Source organism: Nannospalax galili, unplaced genomic scaffold (assembly GCF_000622305.1).
Source record: "Nannospalax galili isolate Female #2095 unplaced genomic scaffold, S.galili_v1.0 scaffold1421, whole genome shotgun sequence".
Lineage (NCBI taxonomy): Eukaryota > Metazoa > Chordata > Mammalia > Rodentia > Spalacidae > Nannospalax > Nannospalax galili.
In genome coordinates, this window is record NW_008345746.1 from 1,155,509 (window position 1) to 1,167,652 (window position 12,144).

At 53.2% G+C, this 12,144-nt stretch overlaps 1 protein-coding gene and 1 long non-coding RNA gene across 9 annotated transcripts in view; one reads left to right on the forward strand and one right to left on the reverse strand.

Annotated features, from left to right (window-relative positions):
- Positions 1-5,430, reverse strand: part of Sec16a (SEC16 homolog A, endoplasmic reticulum export factor) — a 37,212-nt gene extending 31,782 nt beyond the window's left edge. For 7 of the 8 annotated variants that reach the window (XR_003850922.1, XM_008841966.2, XM_008841965.2 and 4 more), the window contains exon 1: positions 4,062-4,195. The gene's annotated coding sequence lies outside the window, so the exon portion shown is untranslated. Of the gene's footprint in view, positions 1-4,061; positions 4,196-5,177 lie in introns of those variants that run through there. The other variant, XM_029567722.1, reaches the window with a different exon arrangement.
- Positions 5,319-12,144, forward strand: part of LOC115071855 — a 14,383-nt gene continuing 7,557 nt past the window's right edge. Inside the window, exon 1 of the long non-coding RNA XR_003850923.1 lies at positions 5,319-5,448. This is a non-coding gene — a long non-coding RNA (uncharacterized LOC115071855). The remainder of the gene's footprint in view (positions 5,449-12,144) is intronic.

The window sequence follows — 12,144 nt, forward strand, 5'->3', positions numbered from 1 at the left end:
CAACACAACTCTGAAAACGAGAAAAACTTGACATCATGGAAGTCCTGAAGAATCCATCTCTTCACATCCCACCCTAGCAGAGAACATCCCTCCCTACAAGCTGCTCCAAGAAGTTCTGGAAGTAGACAAATAGAACACAGACTCTACCCACTCTGGGATTCCCTACTCAGCCTGTGATGGGCTCTTAGGGCTCCTGCACACTGTCAGAGACAAGAAGCATCAGCATCACACACTACCAGAAAAGGTTCTTAGGCTTCTCTAAACCAACTCCAATATTAAGAAAGAAAAATTGCAGCCAGGCGTGGTGACACACACCCTTAATCCCAGCACTTGGAAGGCAGAGGCAGGTGGATCTCTGTGAGTTTGAGGCCAGCTGGGGCTACAGGGAGACCCTGTGTCAAAAAGGAGGAGGAGGAAGAAGGAAGAAGGAAGAAGGAAGAAGGAAGAAGAAGAAAGAAGAAGAAGAAGAAGAAGAAGAAGAAGAAGAAGAGGGGGAGGAGGAGGAGGAGGAGGAAGAAGAGGAAGAAGAAGAAGAGGAGGAGGAGGAGGAGGAGGAAGAGGAGGAAGATGAGGAAGACGAAGAAGAAGAGGGGGAGGGGGAGGGGGAGGGGGAAGGGAAGAGGAGGAGGAAGAAGAAAAATCACCTATTTTAAATATGAAAAAGAAGACATTCACTGTTATAAAGCTACTAAACACCTTTTATTCCACCATGTAAAATGTCCTCTGAAAACAACAAAACTTAAGTTGTCTCTGGCACTGAAGTTTTAACTAGGCTGGGACCAAAAATCAGATGAAACCTTAATAGCAGCTTTAAAACTATGGGACTGGAGATTTCCAACAGGCAGATCCCAACAAACCTCTTCCAGAAAAGAAAAGGGCCAGATCCTCACTGGGGTTTTCTGCTGGTGTTTTTTGTTTATTCTTGAGCAAGACACAGTTAAGTACAATCTCAATGCCTAACTTTTCCTTTCAAGGCAAAATTCAAATCTGGCACCTTGAAAGTCCTTTTCTTTGCATTAGTCCTTTCCTAGCACCACCCTCAGGAAGATTCGTTGAGCTAATCCAAAGAAAAATAAACCAGAGGGAGTTTAATCCACACATCTTTGTAGATGCACTCTTTGTCCTTGAAAATCAAATATTCAGGTTAAAAAAGAAGCCTGGCGTGGTAGTGCATGGCTACATAGTGAGTTCCAGGACAGCTGGGGCTACAGGGAAACCCTGTCTCAAAAAGACCAAAAAAAAAAAGAGAGAGAGAGAGAGAGAGCACTAATGTGTGTATTTCTTTTTTTTTTTTTTTTGGTCTTTTTTGAGACAGGGTCTCCCAGTAGCCCCAAGCTGGCCTTGAACTCACAGAGATCTGCCTGCCTCTGCCTCCTGAGTGCTGGGATTAAAGGCGTGTGTGACCACGCCAGCTAATGTGTGTAGTATTTTAAGTAAAGTCTATACAAGGTCTCTAATCTCTGCTGGAATGATAGTCCTCTAAAGCTATTAATTCACTCCCACAGTGCTCCCTCCTTCACCAACTGAAGACTCCAACTGACAAGCATCTTGATATCCGCTCACTGCAACAGAACTTTCAATAGGAATACTGGAAAATTCTATTGGTTCTAGTCACTTTAAAAGAAAGAACATAAGGCCAGGCATAGTGGTGCATGCCTTTAGCCCCAGCACTTTGTGAGTTTGAGGCCAGCCAGGGCTACATAGTGAGACCCTGTCTCAAAAACCCAAAATAAATAATAAAGAACATTTACAACTTCATTTCATATAAGAGCAGAGGGAGCGCTGCCGCCCCCACCCTATCGGTCTACACAGGACAGACCCCAATCCATCCTCACACCTGGCTGTCAAGAGCCAAAGACCACCACAGAGGCTGTCCTTCAGCACAGAAATTTCAAATTAACGAAACAAGGGGCTGGAGAGATGGCTCTGAGGTTAAGAGCACTGGCTGCTCTTGCAGAGAACCCAGGTTTGAATCCTAGCACCCACACGGCAGCTAACAACTGTCTATAATTCCAGTTCCAGGGGATCTGATGCCTTCTTCTGTCCTTCACAGGCACTTCATGACATGGACACTTACATACATGCAAGCATAACAGTCATACATATAAAATAAAAATAAAGCTGGGCGTGGTAGCGCACACCTTTAATCCCAGCACTCAGGAAGCAGAGGCAGGTGGATCTCTGTGAGTTCGACGAGGCCAGCCTAGTCTACATAGTGAGTTCCAGGTCAGCTGGGGCTACAGGGAAACCCTGTCTCAGACACACACACACACACACACACACACACAATCAAAATCCACTGGACAGCTCAGGGCAACCACCCTTTTCCTGCAACTAGTTTCTGTACAGAATGAGGGACTCGTGATGTTTTTTCTCTAGGTCCCTTCTGAGTTTACTCCTAAAGAGATTCTACCCACAGATTATTCCTAAGAGAACTAATCTCTACTGCTGCTTATCAGAATCTAAATTGCATAAGTTTACACTTTCTCTTTGTAGAAACTTGAAATTTTCTCAACTGTAATAAATTAAGAACTGTTTTATGAGCTAACACTACCACCTATACAGGAAAGCCTCCATATTCTTCCAAGAGCTTTTCAGCAATATGCCAGTTTTGGTTGGAACAATCTTGTGACTTGAATGTGATTTTCTGCTCCACTCACCAACAGAGAAACAATGAACTGCCTAGCATTTATCTCGGGATTATGGAAATTTTTATTCTGGTCAGCCAATCTTCTTTCAAAGAGGTACCTGTTTCATGGAGACGTGCTGATCTCTAAAATGCATTATTCATAAGCCCAACTCTGCTGCTCAATTGCCTTTCTACTAAAAGTACTTATGCAAGACCTTTTGAAGTATGACTCTGTCTGTGGGACGGAGGCATTTAAAACACCCCTCCTCTCACTGCCACTGACCCACAGTGTAAGTATGTAAACCGCATTGAAGGACGCTCTGCCTACAGTCTCCCTCTTGGTGACTGCCGGTAACACACCTATCAGGCGCAGGGCCAGATTAAGTAGCACCTCTTCTAAAAAGCAAGTACTAAAAGCAAGGACGAGACGCAAGAACACACCGACATTCCCGAATGCTCACAGAAGCAAGAAGGGAGATAAAAATTTGCACAGAGACTTCCAGGGCCATCTGGAGATCCACTAGGGTAAACGTCACAAGGAGTAACAGTCACAACAGGGAGCAAACCCTGTTTTGCCTCTTGGTTCCAATGCAAGGCCTCAGCACTGAAACCAGAAGAAAGGGGATGTGGAGAAAGAGTGCAAGGGAGTTTGCACTCTGCAAAGGACCAGGCAGGGACAGCGACCTGAGAGCCTGCTGCTTCTCTGCCACATACAGAGGTGGAAAGGGCCTATCATAAAACACCTGCACAGGACACATCTGAGAAGGAATCTCCATCGGTGCACTCAAAAAGAAAAAAAAAAAAATCAAAACAAAAATTTAAAAAAACTTAAATCCAATACACAGCAACCACGCTACAAGCCACTAAGTGTGTAAGCAAAGCAGCAAAGGCTGATTCCACGGGGTTCAAGGCATCTGTATGGTCCACGGTAATATCCAGAGTCCTCTAACCCTGGTGGAGAACCCGGCCCAGGACCGCTCTTGCGACATCCTGCTCCCCTGACCAAGAGGTCAGGAAAAACACTGCTACTCCCCGCTTCAAATGCACTCGCAACGCCGAGGAAAAGGACCTACAACATCCTCGGCACCTGGCAGGACACGCCAAGCACCGCAGTGATTTCCTCCACGTCCCTTCGTTTAAAATACAAGTTTCAGGTTTCCTCGGAGGCTTCACGGTGCAGCCAGCCACGCTAACGCGTCTTCCCAGCGGCCGTCCGACCAGTCCCCGCAGCCCAAGCCCAGTGGGGATCAGCCCACGAGGGCGCCGAGGCCCGCGGCCGGCCCCGGGAGGTCTGAGACTCCCGGCTACCGTCCTCACCGGGCCCGGCGGCGGCTCCAGAGACGCGCCCGCAGCTCCGGGCTAGACCCGGTGCGCCCCGGGCCTCGCCCGTCCGCCCGCGGCCTCCGCCTCGCTCCGCACGCCCGCTTCTCACCCGCGCAGCTGCGGCCAGCCCTCAGGTACAGCGGATCAAAACCCAGCCGGCGCTGGAAACTAGCGCAGACTCAGCAACCACCGCAGCCATCTTGCCACATCCGGCTCCGGTCGCCGTCGCCGCCGACGTGTCCGGCGACGACGTCAGCGCGCGCCCCGCCCCTCTTGGCTCCGCCCCTCGCCCTCGGCCAGTCTCTCGCCGCTTCACCCCTTGCCCCGCCCTCTTGCCCCTCCGCGCCTGTCCTTCAGGGCCTCATCCTTCGTCACGCCCCTCTTGGCTCCGCCCCTCGTCCTCGTTCAGCCTTTCGCGGCCTCACCTCCTTGCCCCGCCCCCTCTGCACCTGTCCTTCAGCGGCCCATCCTTCGCCACACCGCCCTAGACACCGCCTCTGGCCCTGGTCCAGTCTTTCAGCCCCCTTGTCCCGCCCTCTCGGCTGCGCCCCTCGCCTTCGTCCAGTCTTTCGCCGCCTCACCCTTTGTCCCGCCCTCTTTGCCCCGCCCCCTGCACCTGTCCCTCAGTGCCTCATCCTTCGTCACGCCCCTCTTGACTCCGACCGGGGTCCTCGTCCAGTCTTTCGCGCCTCACCTCTTGCCCCGACCTTCTGGCCCCGCCCCCCACGCCTGTCCTTCAGCACCTCGTCACGCCCCTTTGGCTCCGCCCCTCATCCTCGTCCAGTCTTTCGCCGCCTCATCACTTCGTCCCGCCCCTGGCCCCTCCCCCCCTCGAGTCTGTCTTTTATAGACCCACCCCCGTGGTCCCGCCCCTCACCCACCTGCCGGGTCCAGCGCGCGGCCCCGCCTCCCGACGTCGCCCTAGGCCCTGGTTACGCCTGCTGTCTCACAGTCCTAGTTTTAGAATTTGAGCACAGAGGATTCCTCAGTCGAGACCCCCCCCAGGGAAAAATAGTCTTGAAAGCAGCTCCGCGGGCCGTTCCGCCCTTTCCCTCAACATATTTCTGTTGGAGTCCCTTAGATGCCGGCGGAGCGACTGCGCATGAGCTAAGCCGCTGGCTCGAGGGGCTCGGCCGTCGCCTACAGCCAGATGCGCATGCGCTTACGGGGATGCCGGTTCCCCTCCCCCCCCCGTTGCCTGGTTACGGGCAGGCCGTGGGCTTACCTGGCTGGGTGGGTGCGTAGGGCTGCAGTGGATGCGGCTTCGTTCGGACGCCCGCGGGCCTGCGTGGGACGGGAGCCTGGCGGCTCGCCCTGACCCTCGGCGGCCGCGTGGTCTCGGTCCTCCGGGTGGGGCGCGCCCTCCCACGCGCAGCCCCCAGGCAGGTGGAACCTAGGACCCGGCCGGCCGGCCTGGGTTCCTTCGCCTGGGGCCACGGAGGCCACGGACAGCTGAGGTCAGCGAGTCGGCCGGGTGCGGAGGATCCCCGGGAAAGGTGGGTGCTGCGGTCCGGTAGGATGGCGCTCCGGGCCTCTCACCTGCACTGGATCTCCCACGCCTGCCGGCAGGGTGTGCAGCCCTCGGGGATTTCGGGCGTGGCGGCCGCGGCTGCTGCTGCTGTTCTTGCTACCACGGGGAGGCCGCGGGGTGCGTGGCAGCCTGGTCCCGGTGGACCCGGGTAAAGGAGAGGAGGGAGTGTGTGACGCTGGCCGGTGCGGGCCGGATTCAGCCCGTCTGACGTGGCACTGTGGCCACTCTGCAAAACTAACATTTGCCTTTCGAGAGCCAGGTTCCTAACCTCTTTCAACACAGGGTAACACGTGGTAGCCTCAGCCTGCGGTGGGTAGGGAAGCCGCAACCTAGCCCCAGGCCTGACCCACACAGGCACTCCTCAAGGCGCTCTGCTTCTGGGTTATTATTATTTTATTTTTTATGTGTATGAGTGCCTGCATGTGTGTAAGTGCCCGCGGAGGTCAGAAGACGGCGTCGGATTGCCTGGAAAGGGAGTTAGCTGTCATGTGGGTGCTGGGAACCAAATTTGGGTCCTCTGCAAGAGCAGTCTGTGCTCCTAACCGCTGAGCCATCTCTCTAAGCCCCTCTGGTTTTGAGCCCAGGCCTGGATGTGGAGCTCAGACTGCGCTTGAAACTCAAGATCACCCGTGCCTCAGCCTTCTGAGTGCTGAGATGTCTGGCATGGGCCACCAACACCTGACTGCTGCCCACTCTGTCATAGGGGACGCCCGTCCCGTCCCGTGTCCCGTGGTCCCGCACCCCCACCCCGGTCCCCTAGCAGACAGCTATCACTGTCAAAGGAAGGGGTCCCAGAGGCAAAGCTTGTGCTTTGGAGCTGGAACTCACTTCTCAAGGGTCAAACAGCCCCCCCCCACCCCAAGGAAGAAGCCCAGGACTCCAGTGTCTACCCTGGTGACACTCCTCCCACACCCCCAGGGCAGGCATGTTAGAGGCAGCAGGGTCGACTCTGGTCTGTGCAGGGCCTGAGGGCTGCTTTTTCTTCCTGTCCTGAGGTCCTAAGGTAGAGGCCCCGCTGACTTCCTGTAGACAGGCTGGTGTCCGATAGCTAGGCACCTTAGACTGTGGCCCTGGTGACATAGACCCCAGTTTACCACCCAGCCTACACCATGCTCCGTTTGCTGACTTTAACCACTGGGCATCAGGCTCATCTGTAAGATGAAACAGGGCAACCTCTGGACAATCTGGGGACTGAAATGGGGTTGTTTGATGCACAGCAGGCACAAGTTGGGGCTGCCTGGGGCCAGTGGAGCATGAGGTGACTCCTATGTCCAGTGGCGCCTCCCCGCTGCCATGGATACCCTGGTTATGTCTTCTCCCTTTGCCTGGGAGACTCGCAGCCTCTCCCCTAATCTGGTTGGAAGTTAGACACAGTGTCTCCAGCTCCTGGTGGCCCCTTGGAGTCAGCACCTGGCACACACCGTGGGGAGCTGGGGCCACACTGCAGAGTGCACAGAACACAGGGCTTGTGTGTGTAGAGGCCATGTCAGAAATTCCCTGTCCTTTCTCTCACTGTGACCAGTAACTACTTGGTTTCACTGTGTTCTTTGTACCTCCACTTAGCCTCTGCACTGTGGTGTGGTAGCCCCTGGGCAGTTCACATGTAGCTGATCTTCACTGAGCTAGGCTGGGAATGTGAAGCACACTAGACTGGAAAGAATTCACAGTGACTTACTGGTGAGTGTTGTTTTGTGTTGAAACGACAGCATTCTGGATATGTTGGATTAAATAAAACACATTATTGAAAGATATTTCTTCTGTTTCTTTTTCTTTTTCTTTTTTTTTTTTTTTTTTTTTTTTTTTTTGATCTTTTTGAGACAGGGTCTCCCTGTAGCCCCAGCTGTCCTGGAACTCATTATGTAGACCAGGCTGGCCTTGAACTCACAGAGATCCATCCGCCTGCTTCTGCCTCTGCTGGGATTAAAGGTGTGCGCCACGATGCCCAGCTCATCTGTTTCTTTTTAAAAATATTTATTTTGCCAGGCATGGTGGCACATGCCTATAGTCCCAGCACTTGGGAGGCAGAGGCAGGCAGATCTCTGTGAGTTCAAGGCCAGCCTGGTCTACATAGTGAGTTCTAGGACAGCTGGGGTTACAGGGAGACCCTGTCTCAAAAAGACCAAAAAAAAAATTTATTTTATGCATGTGAGTGTTTAGCTGTATGTAAATGCACTGCCTGCGTGCAATGCCCTTGAAGGCTAGAAAAGGGCATCAGATCCCCTGGAACTGGAGCTTTCAACAGTTGTGAGCTGCCATGTGGGTGTTGGGAACCAAACCTTAACCACTGAGCCACCTCTCCAGCCCGTTTTTTCTGTTGTTGCTTTTTTGTTTTCTTTAATGTAACTAGGACATATGAAACTATGTGTGGCTGACAGTACATTCCCACCGGACAGTGCTGGCCTACGTGAGGTACACTTGGCACCCCCAACCTAGGCTCATAGCCTCCTAGAATCAGGCTGCTACAGGGAGCTGCCTCTTCTCTGAAACTGAGAAGCTAGAGGCAGGCCTCTAAAGGGTGCTGGAATAAGAGGCAGTGTTGCTGGTAAAGGTGGGGTGAAGGTGGGTTGGCCTTGAGCCTCGGTCCCTTATGTCTGCTGGGTGTAGTCACAGCATCAGGTAGATTTTGGTGGTCTGTGCTTGCTCTGTACATGGCACTACTCAGCTCCTGACAAGAGCCTCATCCTAGACACAGAAGCTGGAGGGGCAGAAGGGGCAGCATCCAGTAGTCCCAGCCAAAAGCATGTTAGGGCCTGGGGCACAGAAAGAGCAGGTGGGGAGGGCTTCCAGGAGGAGTAGGTGATGGGCTTGAGGGGAATGGAGTCGTTGGATGGGAAGCAGCAGGAGGCAGAGACAGCTGTGCCACACAGCTCTGGATTATTGCTTCCAGGCCCTATAGTGTCCAAGCACCTGTCGCTGTGCCACTAGGGTGGTTACCATGTGGCCAGTGTGAGGGAGATTCCTTCTTGAGGGTTAAGGCAGGGGCAGTGGTGGGCATCCTGGAAGGAGGCTCATGCCAGCTGCACTTTTCTACCTGCTCATACTACAAGGCCAGCCTGAGGTAAGGTGCTGTTCCCAAACAGTTCTACCTCAGTAGGCCTGCCTTCCATCCACAGTATCTGAGGCCTTCCCTGTGTTCAGTGGAAGTGTGGAGTGAGATGGCACTTCTGTTCACTCTGCCCAGCCCTTCCCAGAGCTGATGTGTGGTCAGAAGCTGACACATTAAGAAGCCCTGGCCAGTGTACTCCCATGCTGGGCTGCCAGGAATGAGGCTGAAGCCCCTCCCCCATAGGAGTGGGCACACCTCCTCTGGATGCCCTCCAAACTGGCAGAGTACAGGCAAGAGGTCTTGAGCAATTTTGGGGCAGTTGCTGTATCCAACTGACTGCAGTGTTCTAGAAGCCAGAGCCTCAAGGCCACCATGAACCTGTTTTCCCCATCTGTAAAAACAGTCTGTCCAGGGCTTCCTCTAAGGCTTCTGGAACCTGCCAAGCATGCATGTTAACTGCATGGCTGCAGCCTTCCAGGTGACCATGTGACTGCACGCTTACATGCCTAGTGTCCTTCCTGCAATAGGCTTGGCCCATGGTGGGTCTCAGGGAGCAGTCTAAGATTATGGAGCCACCATAAGAGATGATACACAAGCAGTAGAAACACAAGGTAGATGTTGACGACACACCGACCCAGGGCTACAGACGGAGCAGGAAGATCTCTTAGCTGTGATGGGGCCCTGGGGAAAGTGAGAGGCGGCCTTCCCAGCACAGCATGTTAGATGATGCAGCGTCCCTACAGCACTCCAGGAACAGCTGGCTGGGGCTGGTCTGGGGCTATAGAGAGACAGACTGGGCCTCTGTCTTGGAGTAGGTGTGGATATTAGAAAACTAATGATATGGATCACCATGACACACTTGTCAGAGGAGGAGCAGGAACTCTGGGTTGAGCTGGACAGTTGGTGTGGAGTTTCTGCATGGTGAAGGAAGGGAGCCCCTGGGGTGTTGCTCTGGAGGGCCTGCTAAGGGGGAGGAGCATCTGAAAGCAGCAGGCCCCGGGGGCTTTTCAGCTGGGGGTGATCCATCTGGCCTGCCCCACAGGCAGCCTTTGGCATCCCAGGCAAGCGGTGGGGCTTCTGGGGCAAACTTCTGGGTAGAGCCCACCCCAGATGATGACCCAGATCGAGCTGTCTCACTGCATCTGCTTCTGTGGCCCCTGGGACAGCACCTGTCAGCCACAAAGACCAACACAGCCATAGGGTGAGATTCCAAAGATTAGGTGGAGATTTACAGGTGCAGGGATAGACTCCCCAGGAGTCTGTGGGTAGGGAGGAACAGGGCCTTGGAGGAACTGCTGTGTCTGAAGGGAGCCATGTGCTGGCCTGGCTGTGGCCCAGGCTCCTGGCCTGCTAAGTAAGCCTCTGGTCCATGAGAATTTGATTCTGCATCTGAAGTGATTGTGCTGGAGGACACGGCTGAATGGACACTTGCATTCATTTTAGGAGAGGTGGCCTCTCATGTTTCGGGAGTCACATGGCTCTGGCTCAAATGGGTGAGCTTGAATGAGTCACATTCCTCTTTGACCTCTTTTCTTGTCTGCAACATGAGTAATAACTCTTGGGCATGGCCAATGGTGGGCGTAACTTTCCACCTGCTGGCGGAGGAGCACTGGCAGAACACTGCCAGCAGGGGGAGGCAGAGAGCTGTCTCCAAGTCGGCCCTGCTGGGTGGCAGAGGGCCTTTGGGAGCTCTGGGCATCGGTGCCAGGGACATCCAGAGCTCCTTCAGATCCTTCCTCACTGCATCCAGATGCAAGTGTTGCCTACCCCCAACTCCAGACACCCCACACAGCAGCCCTCTCTAGGGGAGTCATTCACTTCTGAACTCCTGGGGGTGGTGGGCTTGCTGAAGACAGCAGGTACTCCATGAATTGAACTTACTGGAGTAACAGAAGATGGTGATTCTCCAAGCTCTGAGCTCAGCAATTTAATCCTCAGCCTTATGGGAGCAGATAATATTGCTTTTCAGCATAGCGGAGACTGCTTTGTTCTGCCTCATCCCTCCCCACCTGGCCAGCTATGGCTAAAGTCAGTGACCTTTTTTCTCCCTCTCCTTTTCCAGACAAGGAGACCAGGTTGGTGAAGAGTAAATAAGTAACTTAGGTCAGGCCTGTTTAGTGCCAGAGTGACCACAACTCCAGCAGAGGGCCTGTTTACACCATGCAGGGAACTTACTAGAGATACAATGTGGCATTAGGAGTTCTAGAAAGAGCTTGATGCTGTAGAGAATGGACTCCTCAGCACTGAGGTCCAGAAACCAGCCACAAGGTCAGGAGCACCAAAAGAACACCAACACCTTGCACTTTGCGCAGTGCCCTTGGTACCGTGCTCCTCACCTCACCGTGAGAATGGCCATCAGTGGCTGCATCTGCTGAGCTTGACTGAGCAGGTGGAGCATAAAGACTGCTCTTGAAATGCATGGTGATGACAAGATGCACTGTTTCTGAGTCCTCACCATGCCCTAGGCACAGTGCCAAGAGCTGAACTACCCACACACAGGCCTGGGGGACTAGGGCCTTGCCTGGTGGACACTAGGGATGTCTTATCCCACTTCTGCCAAGCAGACCGGAGAACATCAGCCACACTTGTGTCCTCTTTATAGCAAAGGTGCAGGGGCAGCAACCTGTCCTCGATCTGCAAGACAAAGGTTCCACATACACTCCTCTTTAAAGACCCATGGGACACATAGCCGCTCCAGGCTTGGGGTTCCTGTGATGAAGGAGCCCTGTTTTCACTGACTTTTGATTTTCCCAAACCCAGTGGCCTCTCACTAGGCATTCACGGGAATATAGTGCCATGGTCAGGGGACAGAACTAAATAACATTGTTCAAGTTTTATATCAAAACACCTTTGTTGAAAAATGTGCATTGTATAATGCAGGAAGCTTTGTGAGGGATATTCACTAGGAGCACTGTCCCCACACCACAGCCCCTTGTGTACAGCTCCTGCTTTGATCTATGTATCTGATTGTTTTGAGACAGGATCTGTCTATATAACTCAGGCTGGCCTTGAACTTCCATTTTCCTACCTTGCCTCTTGAGTATTGGGATTCCAGGGTGTGCCACCACATCTGACTCAACTTAGGTACTTTGAATATTGAAAAGTGTAAATGGGGGCTGGAGAGTTGATTTGGCAGTTAGGAACACTGGCTGCTCTTCCAGAAGACCTGGATTCAATTCCCAGCACCGACATGGCAGCTAACAACCATCTGTAACTCCAGTTCCAGGGGATTCAACACCCTCTTCTGGCCTCTGCAGGGCATTGCACATACATGGTGCACTTATATATGTGCAGGCAAAACATCATACACGTAAAATAATACATAAAATATTTAAAAGGAGAGAGGTGTGAAGTGGCATTAGGCCTGACAGCATGCCTGCGTCCCCACACTTGGAAGGCTGAGGCAAGAGGCTTGAAGTTTAGGCAAGCCAGGGCTACATAGTGAGACCCTGTCTTGAAAAACAAAGCAACTGGGCATGGTGGCGCAAGCCTTTAATCCCAGCACTTGGGAGGCAGAGGCAGCGGATCTCTGTGAGTTCAAGGCCAGCCTGGTCTACGTAGCAGGTTCCAGGCCAGCTGGGGCTGCAGGGAGACCCTGTCTCAAAAAGACCAACA